This window comes from Hyla sarda, unplaced genomic scaffold, assembly GCF_029499605.1.
Source record: "Hyla sarda isolate aHylSar1 unplaced genomic scaffold, aHylSar1.hap1 scaffold_2429, whole genome shotgun sequence".
Taxonomy (NCBI): domain Eukaryota; kingdom Metazoa; phylum Chordata; class Amphibia; order Anura; family Hylidae; genus Hyla; species Hyla sarda.
The window spans coordinates 15,965-40,842 of NW_026609115.1; the positions used below are offsets into that span (position 1 = coordinate 15,965).

A 24,878-nucleotide genomic window follows, 5' to 3' on the forward strand; every position below is an offset into this window, starting at 1 on the left:
CTGTTTGGTGATGTTGTCTATTATGGCCTTCATAGAAGCAACAGGAGATTGTTGCATCCATCTAGAACCCTCAGAACTACAGTGCTATGATGTCACTCACTTCCACAGGCCTTGCAGAGTGTAAACAACAACAACCCAGCTTTGTTGTGTATGTAACCATAGGGATTGTGATGTCACCTAGAACCTTCACAGCAGCGACAGCTTTATGAGGAGCATCAGCACTGCTCTGCCTGAGCAGAACCATCACCGCCATAGGTTGTCAAATAACCCGGATTTAACCCACACAGGTAAGTCCAATGGGGTGCAGGCATGTCCTCTATGCTTACAGCTTCCCGTGGGTGTTGGTTTGATACCGTTTGGGGACAGCCAAGGAGGCATCTGCAGGCAACAAAGGTAGGTGTGTGCTTGTGTGTGTGTTTCCTATGCAGATCCTAAGCCCAGTGTCACATGCAAGTAGGAGGAGTAAGAAGGGTTCCTGGCAAATCCGGGTTATGGATTGCATTTAAAAAGGCCCCGTGGGAGTGCAATGGGCCCCTGTCTTGCTGCTTAGCAATAATGGTATGGGTTTAGGTTCTGCTGTGTGTACTGGTGGTTGACTGCCCCCCAGCCCAGAGTGTGCATGGAAAATTGTCTGGCAGCCTCCCTGACAGCAAGCAGTGATAGTGCCCATGAAGGGGACCTTGTTGGGCCCGCCCCTTTCACGGTTATCGCTTCTCGGCCTTTTGGCTAAGATCAAGTGTAGTATCTGTTCTTATCAGTTTAATATCTGATACGTCCCCTATCTGGGGACCATATATTAAATGGATTTTTGAGAACGGGGGCCGATTTCGAAGCTTGCTTCCGTCGCCCTATGCATTGACCCGATATGGCAGTATCTTCGGGTACAGTGCACCACCCCCTTACAGGGTTAAAAAGAAAGATTCCTACTTTCATTGCTACCTGCTTGCTGGCTAGCCAGCTAGCCAGCCCTGTGGGCCTTGCTGCTGCTGCTGCTGCTGCTGCAGCCAAAAAACAAAAGGTGGTGCTGCTGCTGCTTCTGCTGCTTCTGCTTGTGTCTGGCCGCTGTTGGAGCGTCCAGGCACAGGACTTCTGCTGCTGCTGACTAAATGGCCTCCTTAATTGGATCATTTGAGTAGCCAGCACACCTGTGCAGGTAGGGCATGACATGATAGGCAGCTGCCTTGATAGCGGGTGGGTGCTGAATGTTCCTAATTGACAAAATAAGATTAATGCTTATGAAGAAATATAAAATCTCATCCCTTCCCCAATATCGCGCCACACCCCTACCCCTTAATTCCCTGGTTGAACTTGATGGACATATGTCTTTTTTCGACCGTACTAACTATGTAACTATGTAACATAACATGGGGGGGTCTCCTGGCTGTTCACACAGGTGTGTCATTGCTGTACATTGACCATGCATTGCTTCTGTGGTATTGCAAAGGCAAAGACAAATGCTTCCAGCCATCCATTGCACTAATGGATTGGTCATCAGCTGGCTGTCTATGTCCCGCATCAATATAGACCAAAGTACAGAGGGTTAGGCTATGCTATAGTGCACCTACCTGATGCATCAGAAGGTGCGAGGCCCTTGCTAAATTCTGTGCACAGACTTTGAGATCTATGCTTTAGACTGTATCTAAACCTGCTCCAACATGGACTGACATTCTGGCCTACTTTCAGCCGATGCGACTTGTCTGTCGCTGAACAGTCGCTTTTTATGTATTCAGCACCTATGTATAATGTTGTAAAAATGCTCTAGAAGCTAAAGTCGCAGAAATGTCACACATATTTGGCCTGCAACTTTCTGTGCGACAAATTCAGACAGGAAAAATCAGTATAAATCCTTAGAAAATTATCCCCCAGTGTCTCCATCTGCTGGCGGTATTGAATAAGCATTGCTGCACTGATGGGGTATGCATTAGACGAAAAAAAAGAAGAAAAAGAAGAATAATACGCCCAGAAAAGAGGCGAAAAGGAGAAAAATGTAAAAAAACGTGAAAAAAAAGTAAGAGGAAGAGAAGGGAAAAAAAGGTGGAAATGGGTTTAAAAGTGATTTTGGCGGAGAAATATATATATATATATATATATATATACGCGCACACACACACATATATATAAACGTATTCTCCGTTGAGATATTGCAGCCGCTGCTGTGTCCAGGCCCAGGAGTCTTAGCACTGTGCTGTGATGTCACTCAATACCACTGACATCACTAGGTGTAAACAACATCTCTCCTTTGCTGTGTATGTGACTATGGAGCTGTTTGGTGATGTTGTCTATTATGGCCTTCATAGAAGCAACAGGAGATTGTTGCATCCATCTAGAACCCTCAGAACTACAGTGCTATGATGTCACTCACTTCCACAGGCCTTGCAGAGTGTAAACAACAACAACCCAGCTTTGTTGTGTATGTAACCATAGGGATTGTGATGTCACCTAGAACCTTCACAGCAGCGACAGCTTTATGAGGAGCATCAGCACTGCTCTGCCTGAGCAGAACCATCACCGCCATAGGTTGTCAAATAACCCGGATTTAACCCACACAGGTAAGTCCAATGGGGTGCAGGCATGTCCTCTATGCTTACAGCTTCCCGTGGGTGTTGGTTTGATACCGTTTGGGGACAGCCAAGGAGGCATCTGCAGGCAACAAAGGTAGGTGTGTGCTTGTGTGTGTGTTTCCTATGCAGATCCTAAGCCCAGTGTCACATGCAAGTAGGAGGAGTAAGAAGGGTTCCTGGCAAATCCGGGTTATGGATTGCATTTAAAAAGGCCCCGTGGGAGTGCAATGGGCCCCTGTCTTGCTGCTTAGCAATAATGGTATGGGTTTAGGTTCTGCTGTGTGTACTGGTGGTTGACTGCCCCCCAGCCCAGAGTGTGCATGGAAAATTGTCTGGCAGCCTCCCTGACAGCAAGCAGTGATAGTGCCCATGAAGGGGACCTTGTTGGGCCCGCCCCTTTCACGGTTATCGCTTCTCGGCCTTTTGGCTAAGATCAAGTGTAGTATCTGTTCTTATCAGTTTAATATCTGATACGTCCCCTATCTGGGGACCATATATTAAATGGATTTTTGAGAACGGGGGCCGATTTCGAAGCTTGCTTCCGTCGCCCTATGCATTGACCCGATATGGCAGTATCTTCGGGTACAGTGCACCACCCCCTTACAGGGTTAAAAAGAAAGATTCCTACTTTCATTGCTACCTGCTTGCTGGCTAGCCAGCTAGCCAGCCCTGTGGGCCTTGCTGCTGCTGCTGCTGCTGCAGCCAAAAAACAAAAGGTGGTGCTGCTGCTGCTTCTGCTGCTTCTGCTTGTGTCTGGCCGCTGTTGGAGCGTCCAGGCACAGGACTTCTGCTGCTGCTGACTAAATGGCCTCCTTAATTGGATCATTTGAGTAGCCAGCACACCTGTGCAGGTAGGGCATGACATGATAGGCAGCTGCCTTGATAGCGGGTGGGTGCTGAATGTTCCTAATTGACAAAATAAGATTAATGCTTATGAAGAAATATAAAATCTCATCCCTTCCCCAATATCGCGCCACACCCCTACCCCTTAATTCCCTGGTTGAACTTGATGGACATATGTCTTTTTTCGACCGTACTAACTATGTAACTATGTAACATAACATGGGGGGGTCTCCTGGCTGTTCACACAGGTGTGTCATTGCTGTACATTGACCATGCATTGCTTCTGTGGTATTGCAAAGGCAAAGACAAATGCTTCCAGCCATCCATTGCACTAATGGATTGGTCATCAGCTGGCTGTCTATGTCCCGCATCAATATAGACCAAAGTACAGAGGGTTAGGCTATGCTATAGTGCACCTACCTGATGCATCAGAAGGTGCGAGGCCCTTGCTAAATTCTGTGCACAGACTTTGAGATCTATGCTTTAGACTGTATCTAAACCTGCTCCAACATGGACTGACATTCTGGCCTACTTTCAGCCGATGCGACTTGTCTGTCGCTGAACAGTCGCTTTTTATGTATTCAGCACCTATGTATAATGTTGTAAAAATGCTCTAGAAGCTAAAGTCGCAGAAATGTCACACATATTTGGCCTGCAACTTTCTGTGCGACAAATTCAGACAGGAAAAATCAGTATAAATCCTTAGAAAATTATCCCCCAGTGTCTCCATCTGCTGGCGGTATTGAATAAGCATTGCTGCACTGATGGGGTATGCATTAGACGAAAAAAAAGAAGAAAAAGAAGAATAATACGCCCAGAAAAGAGGCGAAAAGGAGAAAAACGTAAAAAAACGTGAAAAAAAAGTAAGAGGAAGAGAAGGGAAAAAAAGGTGGAAATGGGTTTAAAAGTGATTTCGGCGGAGAAATATATATATATATATATATATATATATATATATATATATATATATATATATATATATACGCGCACACACACACATATATATAAACGTATTCTCCGTTGAGATATTGCAGCCGCTGCTGTGTCCAGGCCCAGGAGCCTTAGCACTGTGCTGTGATGTCACTCAATACCACTGACATCACTAGGTGTAAACAACATCTCTCCTTTGCTGTGTATGTGACTATGGAGCTGTTTGGTGATGTCGTCTATTATGGCCTTCATAGAAGCAACAGGAGATTGTTGCATCCATCTAGAACCCTCAGAACTACAGTGCTATGATGTCACTCACTTCCACAGGCCTTGCAGAGTGTAAACAACAACAACCCAGCTTTGTTGTGTATGTAACCATAGGGATTGTGATGTCACCTAGAACCTTCACAGCAGCGACAGCTTTATGAGGAGCATCAGCACTGCTCTGCCTGAGCAGAACCATCACCGCCATAGGTTGTCAAATAACCCGGATTTAACCCACACAGGTAAGTCCAATGGGGTGCAGGCATGTCCTCTATGCTTACAGCTTCCCGTGGGTGTTGGTTTGATACCGTTTGGGGACAGCCAAGGAGGCATCTGCAGGCAACAAAGGTAGGTGTGTGCTTGTGTGTGTGTGTTTCCTATGCAGATCCTAAGCCCAGTGTCACATGCAAGTAGGAGGAGTAAGAAGGGTTCCTGGCAAATCCGGGTTATGGATTGCATTTAAAAAGGCCCCGTGGGAGTGCAATGGGCCCCTGTCTTGCTGCTTAGCAATAATGGTATGGGTTTAGGTTCTGCTGTGTGTACTGGTGGTTGACTGCCCCCCAGCCCAGAGTGTGCATGGAAAATTGTCTGGCAGCCTCCCTGACAGCAAGCAGTGATAGTGCCCATGAAGGGGACCTTGTTGGGCCCGCCCCTTTCACGGTTATCGCTTCTCGGCCTTTTGGCTAAGATCAAGTGTAGTATCTGTTCTTATCAGTTTAATATCTGATACGTCCCCTATCTGGGGACCATATATTAAATGGATTTTTGAGAACGGGGGCCGATTTCGAAGCTTGCTTCCGTCGCCCTATGCATTGACCCGATATGGCAGTATCTTCGGGTACAGTGCACCACCCCCTTACAGGGTTAAAAAGAAAGATTCCTACTTTCATTGCTACCTGCTTGCTGGCTAGCCAGCTAGCCAGCCCTGTGGGCCTTGCTGCTGCTGCTGCTGCTGCAGCCAAAAAACAAAAGGTGGTGCTGCTGCTGCTTCTGCTGCTTCTGCTTGTGTCTGGCCGCTGTTGGAGCGTCCAGGCACAGGACTTCTGCTGCTGCTGACTAAATGGCCTCCTTAATTGGATCATTTGAGTAGCCAGCACACCTGTGCAGGTAGGGCATGACATGATAGGCAGCTGCCTTGATAGCGGGTGGGTGCTGAATGTTCCTAATTGACAAAATAAGATTAATGCTTATGAAGAAATATAAAATCTCATCCCTTCCCCAATATCGCGCCACACCCCTACCCCTTAATTCCCTGGTTGAACTTGATGGACATATGTCTTTTTTCGACCGTACTAACTATGTAACTATGTAACATAACATGGGGGGGTCTCCTGGCTGTTCACACAGGTGTGTCATTGCTGTACATTGACCATGCATTGCTTCTGTGGTATTGCAAAGGCAAAGACAAATGCTTCCAGCCATCCATTGCACTAATGGATTGGTCATCAGCTGGCTGTCTATGTCCCGCATCAATATAGACCAAAGTACAGAGGGTTAGGCTATGCTATAGTGCACCTACCTGATGCATCAGAAGGTGCGAGGCCCTTGCTAAATTCTGTGCACAGACTTTGAGATCTATGCTTTAGACTGTATCTAAACCTGCTCCAACATGGACTGACATTCTGGCCTACTTTCAGCCGATGCGACTTGTCTGTCGCTGAACAGTCGCTTTTTATGTATTCAGCACCTATGTATAATGTTGTAAAAATGCTCTAGAAGCTAAAGTCGCAGAAATGTCACACATATTTGGCCTGCAACTTTCTGTGCGACAAATTCAGACAGGAAAAATCAGTATAAATCCTTAGAAAATTATCCCCCAGTGTCTCCATCTGCTGGCGGTATTGAATAAGCATTGCTGCACTGATGGGGTATGCATTAGACGAAAAAAAAGAAGAAAAAGAAGAATAATACGCCCAGAAAAGAGGCGAAAAGGAGAAAAACGTAAAAAAACGTGAAAAAAAAGTAAGAGGAAGAGAAGGGAAAAAAAGGTGGAAATGGGTTTAAAAGTGATTTCGGCGGAGAAATATATATATATATATATATATATATATATATATATATATATATATATATATATATATACGCGCACACACACACATATATATAAACGTATTCTCCGTTGAGATATTGCAGCCGCTGCTGTGTCCAGGCCCAGGAGCCTTAGCACTGTGCTGTGATGTCACTCAATACCACTGACATCACTAGGTGTAAACAACATCTCTCCTTTGCTGTGTATGTGACTATGGAGCTGTTTGGTGATGTCGTCTATTATGGCCTTCATAGAAGCAACAGGAGATTGTTGCATCCATCTAGAACCCTCAGAACTACAGTGCTATGATGTCACTCACTTCCACAGGCCTTGCAGAGTGTAAACAACAACAACCCAGCTTTGTTGTGTATGTAACCATAGGGATTGTGATGTCACCTAGAACCTTCACAGCAGCGACAGCTTTATGAGGAGCATCAGCACTGCTCTGCCTGAGCAGAACCATCACCGCCATAGGTTGTCAAATAACCCGGATTTAACCCACACAGGTAAGTCCAATGGGGTGCAGGCATGTCCTCTATGCTTACAGCTTCCCGTGGGTGTTGGTTTGATACCGTTTGGGGACAGCCAAGGAGGCATCTGCAGGCAACAAAGGTAGGTGTGTGCTTGTGTGTGTGTGTTTCCTATGCAGATCCTAAGCCCAGTGTCACATGCAAGTAGGAGGAGTAAGAAGGGTTCCTGGCAAATCCGGGTTATGGATTGCATTTAAAAAGGCCCCGTGGGAGTGCAATGGGCCCCTGTCTTGCTGCTTAGCAATAATGGTATGGGTTTAGGTTCTGCTGTGTGTACTGGTGGTTGACTGCCCCCCAGCCCAGAGTGTGCATGGAAAATTGTCTGGCAGCCTCCCTGACAGCAAGCAGTGATAGTGCCCATGAAGGGGACCTTGTTGGGCCCGCCCCTTTCACGGTTATCGCTTCTCGGCCTTTTGGCTAAGATCAAGTGTAGTATCTGTTCTTATCAGTTTAATATCTGATACGTCCCCTATCTGGGGACCATATATTAAATGGATTTTTGAGAACGGGGGCCGATTTCGAAGCTTGCTTCCGTCGCCCTATGCATTGACCCGATATGGCAGTATCTTCGGGTACAGTGCACCACCCCCTTACAGGGTTAAAAAGAAAGATTCCTACTTTCATTGCTACCTGCTTGCTGGCTAGCCAGCTAGCCAGCCCTGTGGGCCTTGCTGCTGCTGCTGCTGCTGCAGCCAAAAAACAAAAGGTGGTGCTGCTGCTGCTTCTGCTGCTTCTGCTTGTGTCTGGCCGCTGTTGGAGCGTCCAGGCACAGGACTTCTGCTGCTGCTGACTAAATGGCCTCCTTAATTGGATCATTTGAGTAGCCAGCACACCTGTGCAGGTAGGGCATGACATGATAGGCAGCTGCCTTGATAGCGGGTGGGTGCTGAATGTTCCTAATTGACAAAATAAGATTAATGCTTATGAAGAAATATAAAATCTCATCCCTTCCCCAATATCGCGCCACACCCCTACCCCTTAATTCCCTGGTTGAACTTGATGGACATATGTCTTTTTTCGACCGTACTAACTATGTAACTATGTAACATAACATGGGGGGGTCTCCTGGCTGTTCACACAGGTGTGTCATTGCTGTACATTGACCATGCATTGCTTCTGTGGTATTGCAAAGGCAAAGACAAATGCTTCCAGCCATCCATTGCACTAATGGATTGGTCATCAGCTGGCTGTCTATGTCCCGCATCAATATAGACCAAAGTACAGAGGGTTAGGCTATGCTATAGTGCACCTACCTGATGCATCAGAAGGTGCGAGGCCCTTGCTAAATTCTGTGCACAGACTTTGAGATCTATGCTTTAGACTGTATCTAAACCTGCTCCAACATGGACTGACATTCTGGCCTACTTTCAGCCGATGCGACTTGTCTGTCGCTGAACAGTCGCTTTTTATGTATTCAACACCTATGTATAATGTTGTAAAAATGCTCTAGAAGCTAAAGTCGCAGAAATGTCACACATATTTGGCCTGCAACTTTCTGTGCGACAAATTCAGACAGGAAAAATCAGTATAAATCCTTAGAAAATTATCCCCCAGTGTCTCCATCTGCTGGCGGTATTGAATAAGCATTGCTGCACTGATGGGGTATGCATTAGACGAAAAAAAAGAAGAAAAAGAAGAATAATACGCCCAGAAAAGAGGCGAAAAGGAGAAAAACGTAAAAAAACGTGAAAAAAAAGTAAGAGGAAGAGAAGGGAAAAAAAGGTGGAAATGGGTTTAAAAGTGATTTCGGCGGAGAAATATATATATATATATATATATATATATATATATATATATATATATATATATATATATACGCGCACACACACACATATATATAAACGTATTCTCCGTTGAGATATTGCAGCCGCTGCTGTGTCCAGGCCCAGGAGCCTTAGCACTGTGCTGTGATGTCACTCAATACCACTGACATCACTAGGTGTAAACAACATCTCTCCTTTGCTGTGTATGTGACTATGGAGCTGTTTGGTGATGTCGTCTATTATGGCCTTCATAGAAGCAACAGGAGATTGTTGCATCCATCTAGAACCCTCAGAACTACAGTGCTATGATGTCACTCACTTCCACAGGCCTTGCAGAGTGTAAACAACAACAACCCAGCTTTGTTGTGTATGTAACCATAGGGATTGTGATGTCACCTAGAACCTTCACAGCAGCGACAGCTTTATGAGGAGCATCAGCACTGCTCTGCCTGAGCAGAACCATCACCGCCATAGGTTGTCAAATAACCCGGATTTAACCCACACAGGTAAGTCCAATGGGGTGCAGGCATGTCCTCTATGCTTACAGCTTCCCGTGGGTGTTGGTTTGATACCGTTTGGGGACAGCCAAGGAGGCATCTGCAGGCAACAAAGGTAGGTGTGTGCTTGTGTGTGTGTTTCCTATGCAGATCCTAAGCCCAGTGTCACATGCAAGTAGGAGGAGTAAGAAGGGTTCCTGGCAAATCCGGGTTATGGATTGCATTTAAAAAGGCCCCGTGGGAGTGCAATGGGCCCCTGTCTTGCTGCTTAGCAATAATGGTATGGGTTTAGGTTCTGCTGTGTGTACTGGTGGTTGACTGCCCCCCAGCCCAGAGTGTGCATGGAAAATTGTCTGGCAGCCTCCCTGACAGCAAGCAGTGATAGTGCCCATGAAGGGGACCTTGTTGGGCCCGCCCCTTTCACGGTTATCGCTTCTCGGCCTTTTGGCTAAGATCAAGTGTAGTATCTGTTCTTATCAGTTTAATATCTGATACGTCCCCTATCTGGGGACCATATATTAAATGGATTTTTGAGAACGGGGGCCGATTTCGAAGCTTGCTTCCGTCGCCCTATGCATTGACCCGATATGGCAGTATCTTCGGGTACAGTGCACCACCCCCTTACAGGGTTAAAAAGAAAGATTCCTACTTTCATTGCTACCTGCTTGCTGGCTAGCCAGCTAGCCAGCCCTGTGGGCCTTGCTGCTGCTGCTGCTGCTGCAGCCAAAAAACAAAAGGTGGTGCTGCTGCTGCTTCTGCTGCTTCTGCTTGTGTCTGGCCGCTGTTGGAGCGTCCAGGCACAGGACTTCTGCTGCTGCTGACTAAATGGCCTCCTTAATTGGATCATTTGAGTAGCCAGCACACCTGTGCAGGTAGGGCATGACATGATAGGCAGCTGCCTTGATAGCGGGTGGGTGCTGAATGTTCCTAATTGACAAAATAAGATTAATGCTTATGAAGAAATATAAAATCTCATCCCTTCCCCAATATCGCGCCACACCCCTACCCCTTAATTCCCTGGTTGAACTTGATGGACATATGTCTTTTTTCGACCGTACTAACTATGTAACTATGTAACATAACATGGGGGGGTCTCCTGGCTGTTCACACAGGTGTGTCATTGCTGTACATTGACCATGCATTGCTTCTGTGGTATTGCAAAGGCAAAGACAAATGCTTCCAGCCATCCATTGCACTAATGGATTGGTCATCAGCTGGCTGTCTATGTCCCGCATCAATATAGACCAAAGTACAGAGGGTTAGGCTATGCTATAGTGCACCTACCTGATGCATCAGAAGGTGCGAGGCCCTTGCTAAATTCTGTGCACAGACTTTGAGATCTATACTTTAGACTGTATCTAAACCTGCTCCAACATGGACTGACATTCTGGCCTACTTTCAGCCAATGCGACTTGTCTGTCGCTGAACAGTCGCTTTTTATGTATTCAGCACCTATGTATAATGTTGTAAAAATGCTCTAGAAGCTAAAGTCGCAGAAATGTCACACATATTTGGCCTGCAACTTTCTGTGCGACAAATTCAGACAGGAAAAATCAGTATAAATCCTTAGAAAATTATCCCCCAGTGTCTCCATCTGCTGGCGGTATTGAATAAGCATTGCTGCACTGATGGGGTATGCATTAGACGAAAAAAAAGAAGAAAAAGAAGAATAATACGCCCAGAAAAGAGGCGAAAAGGAGAAAAACGTAAAAAAACGTGAAAAAAAAGTAAGAGGAAGAGAAGGGAAAAAAAGGTGGAAATGGGTTTAAAAGTGATTTCGGCGGAGAATATATATATATATATATATATATATATATATATATATATATATACGCGCACACACACACATATATATAAACGTATTCTCCGTTGAGATATTGCAGCCGCTGCTGTGTCCAGGCCCAGGAGCCTTAGCACTGTGCTGTGATGTCACTCAATACCACTGACATCACTAGGTGTAAACAACATCTCTCCTTTGCTGTGTATGTGACTATGGAGCTGTTTGGTGATGTCGTCTATTATGGCCTTCATAGAAGCAACAGGAGATTGTTGCATCCATCTAGAACCCTCAGAACTACAGTGCTATGATGTCACTCACTTCCACAGGCCTTGCAGAGTGTAAACAACAACAACCCAGCTTTGTTGTGTATGTAACCATAGGGATTGTGATGTCACCTAGAACCTTCACAGCAGCGACAGCTTTATGAGGAGCATCAGCACTGCTCTGCCTGAGCAGAACCATCACCGCCATAGGTTGTCAAATAACCCGGATTTAACCCACACAGGTAAGTCCAATGGGGTGCAGGCATGTCCTCTATGCTTACAGCTTCCCGTGGGTGTTGGTTTGATACCGTTTGGGGACAGCCAAGGAGGCATCTGCAGGCAACAAAGGTAGGTGTGTGCTTGTGTGTGTGTTTCCTATGCAGATCCTAAGCCCAGTGTCACATGCAAGTAGGAGGAGTAAGAAGGGTTCCTGGCAAATCCGGGTTATGGATTGCATTTAAAAAGGCCCCGTGGGAGTGCAATGGGCCCCTGTCTTGCTGCTTAGCAATAATGGTATGGGTTTAGGTTCTGCTGTGTGTACTGGTGGTTGACTGCCCCCCAGCCCAGAGTGTGCATGGAAAATTGTCTGGCAGCCTCCCTGACAGCAAGCAGTGATAGTGCCCATGAAGGGGACCTTGTTGGGCCCGCCCCTTTCACGGTTATCGCTTCTCGGCCTTTTGGCTAAGATCAAGTGTAGTATCTGTTCTTATCAGTTTAATATCTGATACGTCCCCTATCTGGGGACCATATATTAAATGGATTTTTGAGAACGGGGGCCGATTTCGAAGCTTGCTTCCGTCGCCCTATGCATTGACCCGATATGGCAGTATCTTCGGGTACAGTGCACCACCCCCTTACAGGGTTAAAAAGAAAGATTCCTACTTTCATTGCTACCTGCTTGCTGGCTAGCCAGCTAGCCAGCCCTGTGGGCCTTGCTGCTGCTGCTGCTGCTGCTGCTGCTGCTGCAGCCAAAAAACAAAAGGTGGTGCTGCTGCTGCTTCTGCTGCTTCTGCTTGTGTCTGGCCGCTGTTGGAGCGTCCAGGCACAGGACTTCTGCTGCTGCTGACTAAATGGCCTCCTTAATTGGATCATTTGAGTAGCCAGCACACCTGTGCAGGTAGGGCATGACATGATAGGCAGCTGCCTTGATAGCGGGTGGGTGCTGAATGTTCCTAATTGACAAAATAAGATTAATGCTTATGAAGAAATATAAAATCTCATCCCTTCCCCAATATCGCGCCACACCCCTACCCCTTAATTCCCTGGTTGAACTTGATGGACATATGTCTTTTTTCGACCGTACTAACTATGTAACTATGTAACATAACATGGGGGGGTCTCCTGGCTGTTCACACAGGTGTGTCATTGCTGTACATTGACCATGCATTGCTTCTGTGGTATTGCAAAGGCAAAGACAAATGCTTCCAGCCATCCATTGCACTAATGGATTGGTCATCAGCTGGCTGTCTATGTCCCGCATCAATATAGACCAAAGTACAGAGGGTTAGGCTATGCTATAGTGCACCTACCTGATGCATCAGAAGGTGCGAGGCCCTTGCTAAATTCTGTGCACAGACTTTGAGATCTATACTTTAGACTGTATCTAAACCTGCTCCAACATGGACTGACATTCTGGCCTACTTTCAGCCAATGCGACTTGTCTGTCGCTGAACAGTCGCTTTTTATGTATTCAGCACCTATGTATAATGTTGTAAAAATGCTCTAGAAGCTAAAGTCGCAGAAATGTCACACATATTTGGCCTGCAACTTTCTGTGCGACAAATTCAGACAGGAAAAATCAGTATAAATCCTTAGAAAATTATCCCCCAGTGTCTCCATCTGCTGGCGGTATTGAATAAGCATTGCTGCACTGATGGGGTATGCATTAGACGAAAAAAAAGAAGAAAAAGAAGAATAATACGCCCAGAAAAGAGGCGAAAAGGAGAAAAACGTAAAAAAACGTGAAAAAAAAGTAAGAGGAAGAGAAGGGAAAAAAAGGTGGAAATGGGTTTAAAAGTGATTTCGGCGGAGAAATATATATATATATATATATATATATATATATATATATATATATATATATATACGCGCACACACACACATATATATAAACGTATTCTCCGTTGAGATATTGCAGCCGCTGCTGTGTCCAGGCCCAGGAGCCTTAGCACTGTGCTGTGATGTCACTCAATACCACTGACATCACTAGGTGTAAACAACATCTCTCCTTTGCTGTGTATGTGACTATGGAGCTGTTTGGTGATGTCGTCTATTATGGCCTTCATAGAAGCAACAGGAGATTGTTGCATCCATCTAGAACCCTCAGAACTACAGTGCTATGATGTCACTCACTTCCACAGGCCTTGCAGAGTGTAAACAACAACAACCCAGCTTTGTTGTGTATGTAACCATAGGGATTGTGATGTCACCTAGAACCTTCACAGCAGCGACAGCTTTATGAGGAGCATCAGCACTGCTCTGCCTGAGCAGAACCATCACCGCCATAGGTTGTCAAATAACCCGGATTTAACCCACACAGGTAAGTCCAATGGGGTGCAGGCATGTCCTCTATGCTTACAGCTTCCCGTGGGTGTTGGTTTGATACCGTTTGGGGACAGCCAAGGAGGCATCTGCAGGCAACAAAGGTAGGTGTGTGCTTGTGTGTGTGTTTCCTATGCAGATCCTAAGCCCAGTGTCACATGCAAGTAGGAGGAGTAAGAAGGGTTCCTGGCAAATCCGGGTTATGGATTGCATTTAAAAAGGCCCCGTGGGAGTGCAATGGGCCCCTGTCTTGCTGCTTAGCAATAATGGTATGGGTTTAGGTTCTGCTGTGTGTACTGGTGGTTGACTGCCCCCCAGCCCAGAGTGTGCATGGAAAATTGTCTGGCAGCCTCCCTGACAGCAAGCAGTGATAGTGCCCATGAAGGGGACCTTGTTGGGCCCGCCCCTTTCACGGTTATCGCTTCTCGGCCTTTTGGCTAAGATCAAGTGTAGTATCTGTTCTTATCAGTTTAATATCTGATACGTCCCCTATCTGGGGACCATATATTAAATGGATTTTTGAGAACGGGGGCCGATTTCGAAGCTTGCTTCCGTCGCCCTATGCATTGACCCGATATGGCAGTATCTTCGGGTACAGTGCACCACCCCCTTACAGGGTTAAAAAGAAAGATTCCTACTTTCATTGCTACCTGCTTGCTGGCTAGCCAGCTAGCCAGCCCTGTGGGCCTTGCTGCTGCTGCTGCTGCTGCAGCCAAAAAACAAAAGGTGGTGCTGCTGCTGCTTCTGCTGCTTCTGCTTGTGTCTGGCCGCTGTTGGAGCGTCCAGGCACAGGACTTCTGCTGCTGCTGACTAAATGGCCTCCTTAATTGGATCATTTGAGTAGCCAGCACACCTGTGCAGGTAGGGCATGACATGATAGGCAGCTGCCTTGATAGCGGGTGGGTGCTGAATGTTCCTAATTGACAAAATAAGATTAATGCTTATGAAGAAATATAAAATCTCATCCCTTCCCCAATATCGCGCCACACCCCTACCCCTTAATTCCCTGGTTGAACTTGATGGACATATGTCTTTTTTCGACCGTACTAACTATGTAACTATGTAACATAACATGGGGGGGTCTCCTGGCTGTTCACACAGGTGTGTCATTGCTGTACATTGACCATGCATTGCTTCTGTGGTATTGCAAAGGCAAAGACAAATGCTTCCAGCCATCCATTGCACTAATGGATTGGTCATCAGCTGGCTGTCTATGTCCCGCATCAATATAGACCAAAGTACAGAGGGTTAGGCTATGCTATAGTGCACCTACCTGATGCATCAGAAGGTGCGAGGCCCTTGCTAAATTCTGTGCACAGACTTTGAGATCTATGCTTTAGACTGTATCTAAACCTGCTCCAACATGGACTGACATTCTGGCCTACTTTCAGCCGATGCGACTTGTCTGTCGCTGAACAGTCGCTTTTTATGTATTCAGCACCTATGTATAATGTTGTAAAAATGCTCTAGAAGCTAAAGTCGCAGAAATGTCACACATATTTGGCCTGCAACTTTCTGTGCGACAAATTCAGACAGGAAAAATCAGTATAAATCCTTAGAAAATTATCCCCCAGTGTCTCCATCTGCTGGCGGTATTGAATAAGCATTGCTGCACTGATGGGGTATGCATTAGACGAAAAAAAAGAAGAAAAAGAAGAATAATACGCCCAGAAAAGAGGCGAAAAGGAGAAAAACGTAAAAAAACGTGAAAAAAAAGTAAGAGGAAGAGAAGGGAAAAAAAGGTGGAAATGGGTTTAAAAGTGATTTCGGCGGAGAAATATATATATATATATATATATATATATATATATATATATATATACGCGCACACACACACATATATATAAACGTATTCTCCGTTGAGATATTGCAGCCGCTGCTGTGTCCAGGCCCAGGAGCCTTAGCACTGTGCTGTGATGTCACTCAATACCACTGACATCACTAGGTGTAAACAACATCTCTCCTTTGCTGTGTATGTGACTATGGAGCTGTTTGGTGATGTCGTCTATTATGGCCTTCATAGAAGCAACAGGAGATTGTTGCATCCATCTAGAACCCTCAGAACTACAGTGCTATGATGTCACTCACTTCCACAGGCCTTGCAGAGTGTAAACAACAACAACCCAGCTTTGTTGTGTATGTAACCATAGGGATTGTGATGTCACCTAGAACCTTCACAGCAGCGACAGCTTTATGAGGAGCATCAGCACTGCTCTGCCTGAGCAGAACCATCACCGCCATAGGTTGTCAAATAACCCGGATTTAACCCACACAGGTAAGTCCAATGGGGTGCAGGCATGTCCTCTATGCTTACAGCTTCCCGTGGGTGTTGGTTTGATACCGTTTGGGGACAGCCAAGGAGGCATCTGCAGGCAACAAAGGTAGGTGTGTGCTTGTGTGTGTGTTTCCTATGCAGATCCTAAGCCCAGTGTCACATGCAAGTAGGAGGAGTAAGAAGGGTTCCTGGCAAATCCGGGTTATGGATTGCATTTAAAAAGGCCCCGTGGGAGTGCAATGGGCCCCTGTCTTGCTGCTTAGCAATAATGGTATGGGTTTAGGTTCTGCTGTGTGTACTGGTGGTTGACTGCCCCCCAGCCCAGAGTGTGCATGGAAAATTGTCTGGCAGCCTCCCTGACAGCAAGCAGTGATAGTGCCCATGAAGGGGACCTTGTTGGGCCCGCCCCTTTCACGGTTATCGCTTCTCGGCCTTTTGGCTAAGATCAAGTGTAGTATCTGTTCTTATCAGTTTAATATCTGATACGTCCCCTATCTGGGGACCATATATTAAATGGATTTTTGAGAACGGGGGCCGATTTCGAAGCTTGCTTCCGTCGCCCTATGCATTGACCCGATATGGCAGTATCTTCGGGTACAGTGCACCACCCCCTTACAGGGTTAAAAAGAAAGATTCCTACTTTCATTGCTACCTGCTTGCTGGCTAGCCAGCTAGCCAGCCCTGTGGGCCTTGCTGCTGCTGCTGCTGCTGCAGCCAAAAAACAAAAGGTGGTGCTGCTGCTGCTTCTGCTTGTGTCTGGCCGCTGTTGGAGCGTCCAGGCACAGGACTTCTGCTGCTGCTGACTAAATGGCCTCCTTAATTGGATCATTTGAGTAGCCAGCACACCTGTGCAGGTAGGGCATGACATGATAGGCAGCTGCCTTGATAGCGGGTGGGTGCTGAATGTTCCTAATTGACAAAATAAGATTAATGCTTATGAAGAAATATAAAATCTCATCCCTTCCCCAATATCGCGCCACACCCCTACCCCTTAATTCCCTGGTTGAACTTGATGGACATATGTCTTTTTTCGACCGTACTAACTATGTAACTATGTAACATAACATGGGGGGGTCTCCTGGCTGTTCACACAGGTGTGTCATTGCTGTACATTGACCATGCATTGCTTCTGTGGTATTGCAAAGGCAAAGACAAATGCTTCCAGCCATCCATTGCACTAATGGATTGGTCATCAGCTGGCTGTCTATGTCCCGCATCAATATAGACCAAAGTACAGAGGGTTAGGCTATGCTATAGTGCACCTACCTGATGCATCAGAAGGTGCGAGGCCCTTGCTAAATTCTGTGCACAGACTTTGAGATCTATGCTTTAGACTGTATCTAAACCTGCTCCAACATGGACTGACATTCTGGCCTACTTTCAGCCGATGCGACTTGTCTGTCGCTGAACAGTCGCTTTTTATGTATTCAGCACCTATGTATAATGTTGTAAAAATGCTCTAGAAGCTAAAGTCGCAGAAATGTCACACATATTTGGCCTGCAACTTTCTGTGCGACAAATTCAGACAGGAAAAATCAGTATAAATCCTTAGAAAATTATCCCCCAGTGTCTCCATCTGCTGGCGGTATTGAATAAGCATTGCTGCACTGATGGGGTATGCATTAGACGAAAAAAAAGAAGAAAAAGAAGAATAATACGCCCAGAAAAGAGGCGAAAAGGAGAAAAACGTAAAAAAACGTGAAAAAAAGTAAGAGGAAGAGAAGGGAAAAAAAGGTGGAAATGGGTTTAAAAGTGATTTCGGCGGAGAAATATATATATATATATATATATATATATATATATATATATATATACGCGCACACACACACATATATATAAACGTATTCTCCGTTGAGATATTGCAGCCGCTGCTGTGTCCAGGCCCAGGAGCCTTAGCACTGTGCTGTGATGTCACTCAATACCACTGACATCACTAGGTGTAAACAACATCTCTCCTTTGCTGTGTATGTGACTATGGAGCTGTTTGGTGATGTCGTCTATTATGGCCTTCATAGAAGCAACAGGAGATTGTTGCATCCATCTAGAACCCTCAGAACTACAGTGCTATGATGTCACTCACTTCCACAGGCCTTGCAGAGTGTAAACAACAACAACCCAGCTTTGTTGTGTATGTAACCATAGGGATTGTGATGTCACCTAGAACCTTCACAGCAGCGACAGCTTTATGAGGAGCATCAGCACTGCTCTGCCTGAGCAGAACCATCACCGCCATAGGTTGTCAAATAACCCGGATTTAACCCACACAGGTAAGTCCAATGGGGTGCAGGCATGTCCTCTATGCTTACAGCTTCCCGTGGGTGTTGGTTTGATACCGTTTGGGGACAGCCAAGGAGGCATCTGCAGGCAACAAAGGTAGGTGTGTGCTTGTGTGTGTGTTTCCTATGCAGATCCTAAGCCCAGTGTCACATGCAAGTAGGAGGAGTAAGAAGGGTTCCTGGCAAATCCGGGTTATGGATTGCATTTAAAAAGGCCCCGTGGGAGTGCAATGGGCCCCTGTCTTGCTGCTTAGCAATAATGGTATGGGTTTAGGTTCTGCTGTGTGTCACTGGTGGTTGACTGCCCCCCAGCCCAGAGTGTGCATGGAAAATTGTCTGGCAGCCTCCCTGACAGCAAGCAGTGATAGTGCCCATGAAGGGGACCTTGTTGGGCCCGCCCCTTTCACGGTTATCGCTTCTCGGCCTTTTGGCTAAGATCAAGTGTAGTATCTGTTCTTATCAGTTTAATATCTGATACGTCCCCTATCTGGGGACCATATATTAAATGGATTTTTGAGAACGGGGGCCGATTTCGAAGCTTGCTTCCGTCGCCCTATGCATTGACCCGATATGGCAGTATCTTCGGGTACAGTGCACCACCCCCTTACAGGGTTAAAAAGAAAGATTCCTACTTTCATTGCTACCTGCTTGCTGGCTAGCCAGCTAGCCAGCCCTGTGGGCCTTGCTGCTGCTGCTGCTGCTGCAGCCAAAAAACAAAAGGTGGTGCTGCTGCTGCTTCTGCTGCTTCTGCTTGTGTCTGGCCGCTGTTGGAGCGTCCAGGCACAGGACTTCTGCTGCTGCTGACTAAATGGCCTCCTTAATTGGATCATTTGAGTAGCCAGCACACCTGTGCAGGTAGGGCATGACATGATAGGCAGCTGCCTTGATAGCGGGTGGGTGCTGAATGTTCCTAATTGACAAAATAAGATTAATGCTTATGAAGAAATATAAAATCTCATCCCTTCCCCAATATCGCGCCACACCCCTACCCCTTAATTCCCTGGTTGAACTTGATGGACATATGTCTTTTTTCGACCGTACTAACTATGTAACTATGTAACATAACATGGGGGGGTCTCCTGGCTGTTCACACAGGTGTGTCATTGCTGTACATTGACCATGCATTGCTTCTGTGGTATTGCAAAGGCAAAGACAAATGCTTCCAGCCATCCATTGCACTAATGGATTGGTCATCAGCTGGCTGTCTATGTCCCGCATCAATATAGACCAAAGTACAGAGGGTTAGGCTATGCTATAGTGCACCTACCTGATGCATCAGAAGGTGCGAGGCCCTTGCTAAATTCTGTGCACAGACTTTGAGATCTATGCTTTAGACTGTATCTAAACCTGCTCCAACATGGACTGACATTCTGGCCTACTTTCAGCCGATGCGACTTGTCTGTCGCTGAACAGTCGCTTTTTATGTATTCAGCACCTATGTATAATGTTGTAAAAATGCTCTAGAAGCTAAAGTCGCAGAAATGTCACACATATTTGGCCTGCAACTTTCTGTGCGACAAATTCAGACAGGAAAAATCAGTATAAATCCTTAGAAAATTATCCCCCAGTGTCTCCATCTGCTGGCGGTATTGAATAAGCATTGCTGCACTGATGGGGTATGCATTAGACGAAAAAAAAGAAGAAAAAGAAGAATAATACGCCCAGAAAAGAGGCGAAAAGGAGAAAAACGTAAAAAAACGTGAAAAAAAAGTAAGAGGAAGAGAAGGGAAAAAAAGGTGGAAATGGGTTTAAAAGTGATTTCGGCGGAGAAATATATATATATATATATATATATATATATATATATATATATATACGCGCACACACACACATATATATAAACGTATTCTCCGTTGAGATATTGCAGCCGCTGCTGTGTCCAGGCCCAGGAGCCTTAGCACTGTGCTGTGATGTCACTCAATACCACTGACATCACTAGGTGTAAACAACATCTCTCCTTTGCTGTGTATGTGACTATGGAGCTGTTTGGTGATGTCGTCTATTATGGCCTTCATAGAAGCAACAGGAGATTGTTGCATCCATCTAGAACCCTCAGAACTACAGTGCTATGATGTCACTCACTTCCACAGGCCTTGCAGAGTGTAAACAACAACAACCCAGCTTTGTTGTGTATGTAACCATAGGGATTGTGATGTCACCTAGAACCTTCACAGCAGCGACAGCTTTATGAGGAGCATCAGCACTGCTCTGCCTGAGCAGAACCATCACCGCCATAGGTTGTCAAATAACCCGGATTTAACCCACACAGGTAAGTCCAATGGGGTGCAGGCATGTCCTCTATGCTTACAGCTTCCCGTGGGTGTTGGTTTGATACCGTTTGGGGACAGCCAAGGAGGCATCTGCAGGCAACAAAGGTAGGTGTGTGCTTGTGTGTGTGTTTCCTATGCAGATCCTAAGCCCAGTGTCACATGCAAGTAGGAGGAGTAAGAAGGGTTCCTGGCAAATCCGGGTTATGGATTGCATTTAAAAAGGCCCCGTGGGAGTGCAATGGGCCCCTGTCTTGCTGCTTAGCAATAATGGTATGGGTTTAGGTTCTGCTGTGTGTACTGGTGGTTGACTGCCCCCCAGCCCAGAGTGTGCATGGAAAATTGTCTGGCAGCCTCCCTGACAGCAAGCAGTGATAGTGCCCATGAAGGGGACCTTGTTGGGCCCGCCCCTTTCACGGTTATCGCTTCTCGGCCTTTTGGCTAAGATCAAGTGTAGTATCTGTTCTTATCAGTTTAATATCTGATACGTCCCCTATCTGGGGACCATATATTAAATGGATTTTTGAGAACGGGGGCCGATTTCGAAGCTTGCTTCCGTCGCCCTATGCATTGACCCGATATGGCAGTATCTTCGGGTACAGTGCACCACCCCCTTACAGGGTTAAAAAGAAAGATTCCTACTTTCATTGCTACCTGCTTGCTGGCTAGCCAGCTAGCCAGCCCTGTGGGCCTTGCTGCTGCTGCTGCTGCTGCAGCCAAAAAACAAAAGGTGGTGCTGCTGCTGCTTCTGCTGCTTCTGCTTGTGTCTGGCCGCTGTTGGAGCGTCCAGGCACAGGACTTCTGCTGCTGCTGACTAAATGGCCTCCTTAATTGGATCATTTGAGTAGCCAGCACACCTGTGCAGGTAGGGCATGACATGATAGGCAGCTGCCTTGATAGCGGGTGGGTGCTGAATGTTCCTAATTGACAAAATAAGATTAATGCTTATGAAGAAATATAAAATCTCATCCCTTCCCCAATATCGCGCCACACCCCTACCCCTTAATTCCCTGGTTGAACTTGATGGACATATGTCTTTTTTCGACCGTACTAACTATGTAACTATGTAACATAACATGGGGGGGTCTCCTGGCTGTTCACACAGGTGTGTCATTGCTGTACATTGACCATGCATTGCTTCTGTGGTATTGCAAAGGCAAAGACAAATGCTTCCAGCCATCCATTGCACTAATGGATTGGTCATCAGCTGGCTGTCTATGTCCCGCATCAATATAGACCAAAGTACAGAGGGTTAGGCTATGCTATAGTGCACCTACCTGATGCATCAGAAGGTGCGAGGCCCTTGCTAAATTCTGTGCACAGACTTTGAGATCTATGCTTTAGACTGTATCTAAACCTGCTCCAACATGGACTGACATTCTGGCCTACTTTCAGCCGATGCGACTTGTCTGTCGCTGAACAGTCGCTTTTTATGTATTCAGCACCTATGTATAATGTTGTAAAAATGCTCTAGAAGCTAAAGTCGCAGAAATGTCACACATATTTGGCCTGCAACTTTCTGTGCGACAAATTCAGACAGGAAAAATCAGTATAAATCCTTAGAAAATTATCCCCCAGTGTCTCCATCTGCTGGCGGTATTGAATAAGCATTGCTGCACTGATGGGGTATGCATTAGACGAAAAAAAAGAAGAAAAAGAAGAATAATACGCCCAGAAAAGAGGCGAAAAGGAGAAAAACGTAAAAAAACGTGAAAAAAAAGTAAGAGGAAGAGAAGGGAAAAAAAGGTGGAAATGGGTTTAAAAGTGATTTCGGCGGAGAAATATATATATATATATATATATATATATATATATATATATATATACGCGCACACACACACATATATATAAACGTATTCTCCGTTGAGATATTGCAGCCGCTGCTGTGTCCAGGCCCAGGAGCCTTAGCACTGTGCTGTGATGTCACTCAATACCACTGACATCACTAGGTGTAAACAACATCTCTCCTTTGCTGTGTATGTGACTATGGAGCTGTTTGGTGATGTCGTCTATTATGGCCTTCATAGAAGCAACAGGAGATTGTTGCATCCATCTAGAACCCTCAGAACTACAGTGCTATGATGTCACTCACTTCCACAGGCCTTGCAGAGTGTAAACAACAACAACCCAGCTTTGTTGTGTATGTAACCATAGGGATTGTGATGTCACCTAGAACCTTCACAGCAGCGACAGCTTTATGAGGAGCATCAGCACTGCTCTGCCTGAGCAGAACCATCACCGCCATAGGTTGTCAAATAACCCGGATTTAACCCACACAGGTAAGTCCAATGGGGTGCAGGCATGTCCTCTATGCTTACAGCTTCCCGTGGGTGTTGGTTTGATACCGTTTGGGGACAGCCAAGGAGGCATCTGCAGGCAACAAAGGTAGGTGTGTGCTTGTGTGTGTGTTTCCTATGCAGATCCTAAGCCCAGTGTCACATGCAAGTAGGAGGAGTAAGAAGGGTTCCTGGCAAATCCGGGTTATGGATTGCATTTAAAAAGGCCCCGTGGGAGTGCAATGGGCCCCTGTCTTGCTGCTTAGCAATAATGGTATGGGTTTAGGTTCTGCTGTGTGTACTGGTGGTTGACTGCCCCCCAGCCCAGAGTGTGCATGGAAAATTGTCTGGCAGCCTCCCTGACAGCAAGCAGTGATAGTGCCCATGAAGGGGACCTTGTTGGGCCCGCCCCTTTCACGGTTATCGCTTCTCGGCCTTTTGGCTAAGATCAAGTGTAGTATCTGTTCTTATCAGTTTAATATCTGATACGTCCCCTATCTGGGGACCATATATTAAATGGATTTTTGAGAACGGGGGCCGATTTCGAAGCTTGCTTCCGTCGCCCTATGCATTGACCCGATATGGCAGTATCTTCGGGTACAGTGCACCACCCCCTTACAGGGTTAAAAAGAAAGATTCCTACTTTCATTGCTACCTGCTTGCTGGCTAGCCAGCTAGCCAGCCCTGTGGGCCTTGCTGCTGCTGCTGCTGCTGCTGCTGCTGCAGCCAAAAAACAAAAGGTGGTGCTGCTGCTGCTTCTGCTGCTTCTGCTTGTGTCTGGCCGCTGTTGGAGCGTCCAGGCACAGGACTTCTGCTGCTGCTGACTAAATGGCCTCCTTAATTGGATCATTTGAGTAGCCAGCACACCTGTGCAGGTAGGGCATGACATGATAGGCAGCTGCCTTGATAGCGGGTGGGTGCTGAATGTTCCTAATTGACAAAATAAGATTAATGCTTATGAAGAAATATAAAATCTCATCCCTTCCCCAATATCGCGCCACACCCCTACCCCTTAATTCCCTGGTTGAACTTGATGGACATATGTCTTTTTTCGACCGTACTAACTATGTAACTATGTAACATAACATGGGGGGGTCTCCTGGCTGTTCACACAGGTGTGTCATTGCTGTACATTGACCATGCATTGCTTCTGTGGTATTGCAAAGGCAAAGACAAATGCTTCCAGCCATCCATTGCACTAATGGATTGGTCATCAGCTGGCTGTCTATGTCCCGCATCAATATAGACCAAAGTACAGAGGGTTAGGCTATGCTATAGTGCACCTACCTGATGCATCAGAAGGTGCGAGGCCCTTGCTAAATTCTGTGCACAGACTTTGAGATCTATGCTTTAGACTGTATCTAAACCTGCTCCAACATGGACTGACATTCTGGCCTACTTTCAGCCGATGCGACTTGTCTGTCGCTGAACAGTCGCTTTTTATGTATTCAGCACCTATGTATAATGTTGTAAAAATGCTCTAGAAGCTAAAGTCGCAGAAATGTCACACATATTTGGCCTGCAACTTTCTGTGCGACAAATTCAGACAGGAAAAATCAGTATAAATGCTTAGAAAATTATCCCCCAGTGTCTCCATCTGCTGGCGGTATTGAATAAGCATTGCTGCACTGATGGGGTATGCATTAGACGAAAAAAAAGAAGAAAAAGAAGAATAATACGCCCAGAAAAGAGGCGAAAAGGAGAAAAACTTAAAAAAACGTGAAAAAAAAGTAAGAGGAAGAGAAGGGAAAAAAAGGTGGAAATGGGTTTAAAAGTGATTTCG

At 46.0% G+C, this 24,878-nt stretch overlaps 11 non-coding genes across 11 annotated transcripts; all 11 read left to right on the forward strand.

The window, feature by feature from the left end:
• Positions 1 to 706: 706 nt before the first annotated feature.
• LOC130323137 (U2 spliceosomal RNA) lies at positions 707 to 897 on the forward strand. Its single transcript, XR_008868507.1, has one exon. It is a non-coding gene; the product is annotated as a U2 spliceosomal RNA (small nuclear RNA).
• Positions 898 to 2,968: 2,071 nt separating this feature from the next.
• LOC130323138 (U2 spliceosomal RNA) lies at positions 2,969 to 3,159 on the forward strand. Its single transcript, XR_008868508.1, has one exon. It is a non-coding gene; the product is annotated as a U2 spliceosomal RNA (small nuclear RNA).
• Positions 3,160 to 5,261: 2,102 nt separating this feature from the next.
• Positions 5,262 to 5,452, forward strand: LOC130323139 (U2 spliceosomal RNA). The gene has a single exon (XR_008868509.1). It is a non-coding gene; the product is annotated as a U2 spliceosomal RNA (small nuclear RNA).
• Positions 5,453 to 7,554: 2,102 nt separating this feature from the next.
• Positions 7,555 to 7,745, forward strand: LOC130323140 (U2 spliceosomal RNA). Its single transcript, XR_008868510.1, has one exon. It is a non-coding gene; the product is annotated as a U2 spliceosomal RNA (small nuclear RNA).
• A 2,100-nt stretch (positions 7,746 to 9,845) lies between these two features.
• On the forward strand, positions 9,846 to 10,036 carry LOC130323141 (U2 spliceosomal RNA). The gene has a single exon (XR_008868511.1). It is a non-coding gene; the product is annotated as a U2 spliceosomal RNA (small nuclear RNA).
• Positions 10,037 to 12,121: 2,085 nt separating this feature from the next.
• On the forward strand, positions 12,122 to 12,312 carry LOC130323142 (U2 spliceosomal RNA). The gene has a single exon (XR_008868512.1). It is a non-coding gene; the product is annotated as a U2 spliceosomal RNA (small nuclear RNA).
• Positions 12,313 to 14,418: 2,106 nt separating this feature from the next.
• On the forward strand, positions 14,419 to 14,609 carry LOC130323143 (U2 spliceosomal RNA). The gene has a single exon (XR_008868513.1). It is a non-coding gene; the product is annotated as a U2 spliceosomal RNA (small nuclear RNA).
• Positions 14,610 to 16,695: 2,086 nt separating this feature from the next.
• LOC130323144 (U2 spliceosomal RNA) lies at positions 16,696 to 16,886 on the forward strand. Its single transcript, XR_008868514.1, has one exon. It is a non-coding gene; the product is annotated as a U2 spliceosomal RNA (small nuclear RNA).
• A 2,077-nt stretch (positions 16,887 to 18,963) lies between these two features.
• LOC130323145 (U2 spliceosomal RNA) lies at positions 18,964 to 19,154 on the forward strand. Its single transcript, XR_008868515.1, has one exon. It is a non-coding gene; the product is annotated as a U2 spliceosomal RNA (small nuclear RNA).
• Positions 19,155 to 21,240: 2,086 nt separating this feature from the next.
• Positions 21,241 to 21,431, forward strand: LOC130323146 (U2 spliceosomal RNA). The gene has a single exon (XR_008868516.1). It is a non-coding gene; the product is annotated as a U2 spliceosomal RNA (small nuclear RNA).
• Positions 21,432 to 23,517: 2,086 nt separating this feature from the next.
• LOC130323149 (U2 spliceosomal RNA) lies at positions 23,518 to 23,708 on the forward strand. Its single transcript, XR_008868518.1, has one exon. It is a non-coding gene; the product is annotated as a U2 spliceosomal RNA (small nuclear RNA).
• The last annotated feature ends 1,170 nt before the right edge of the window (positions 23,709 to 24,878 follow it).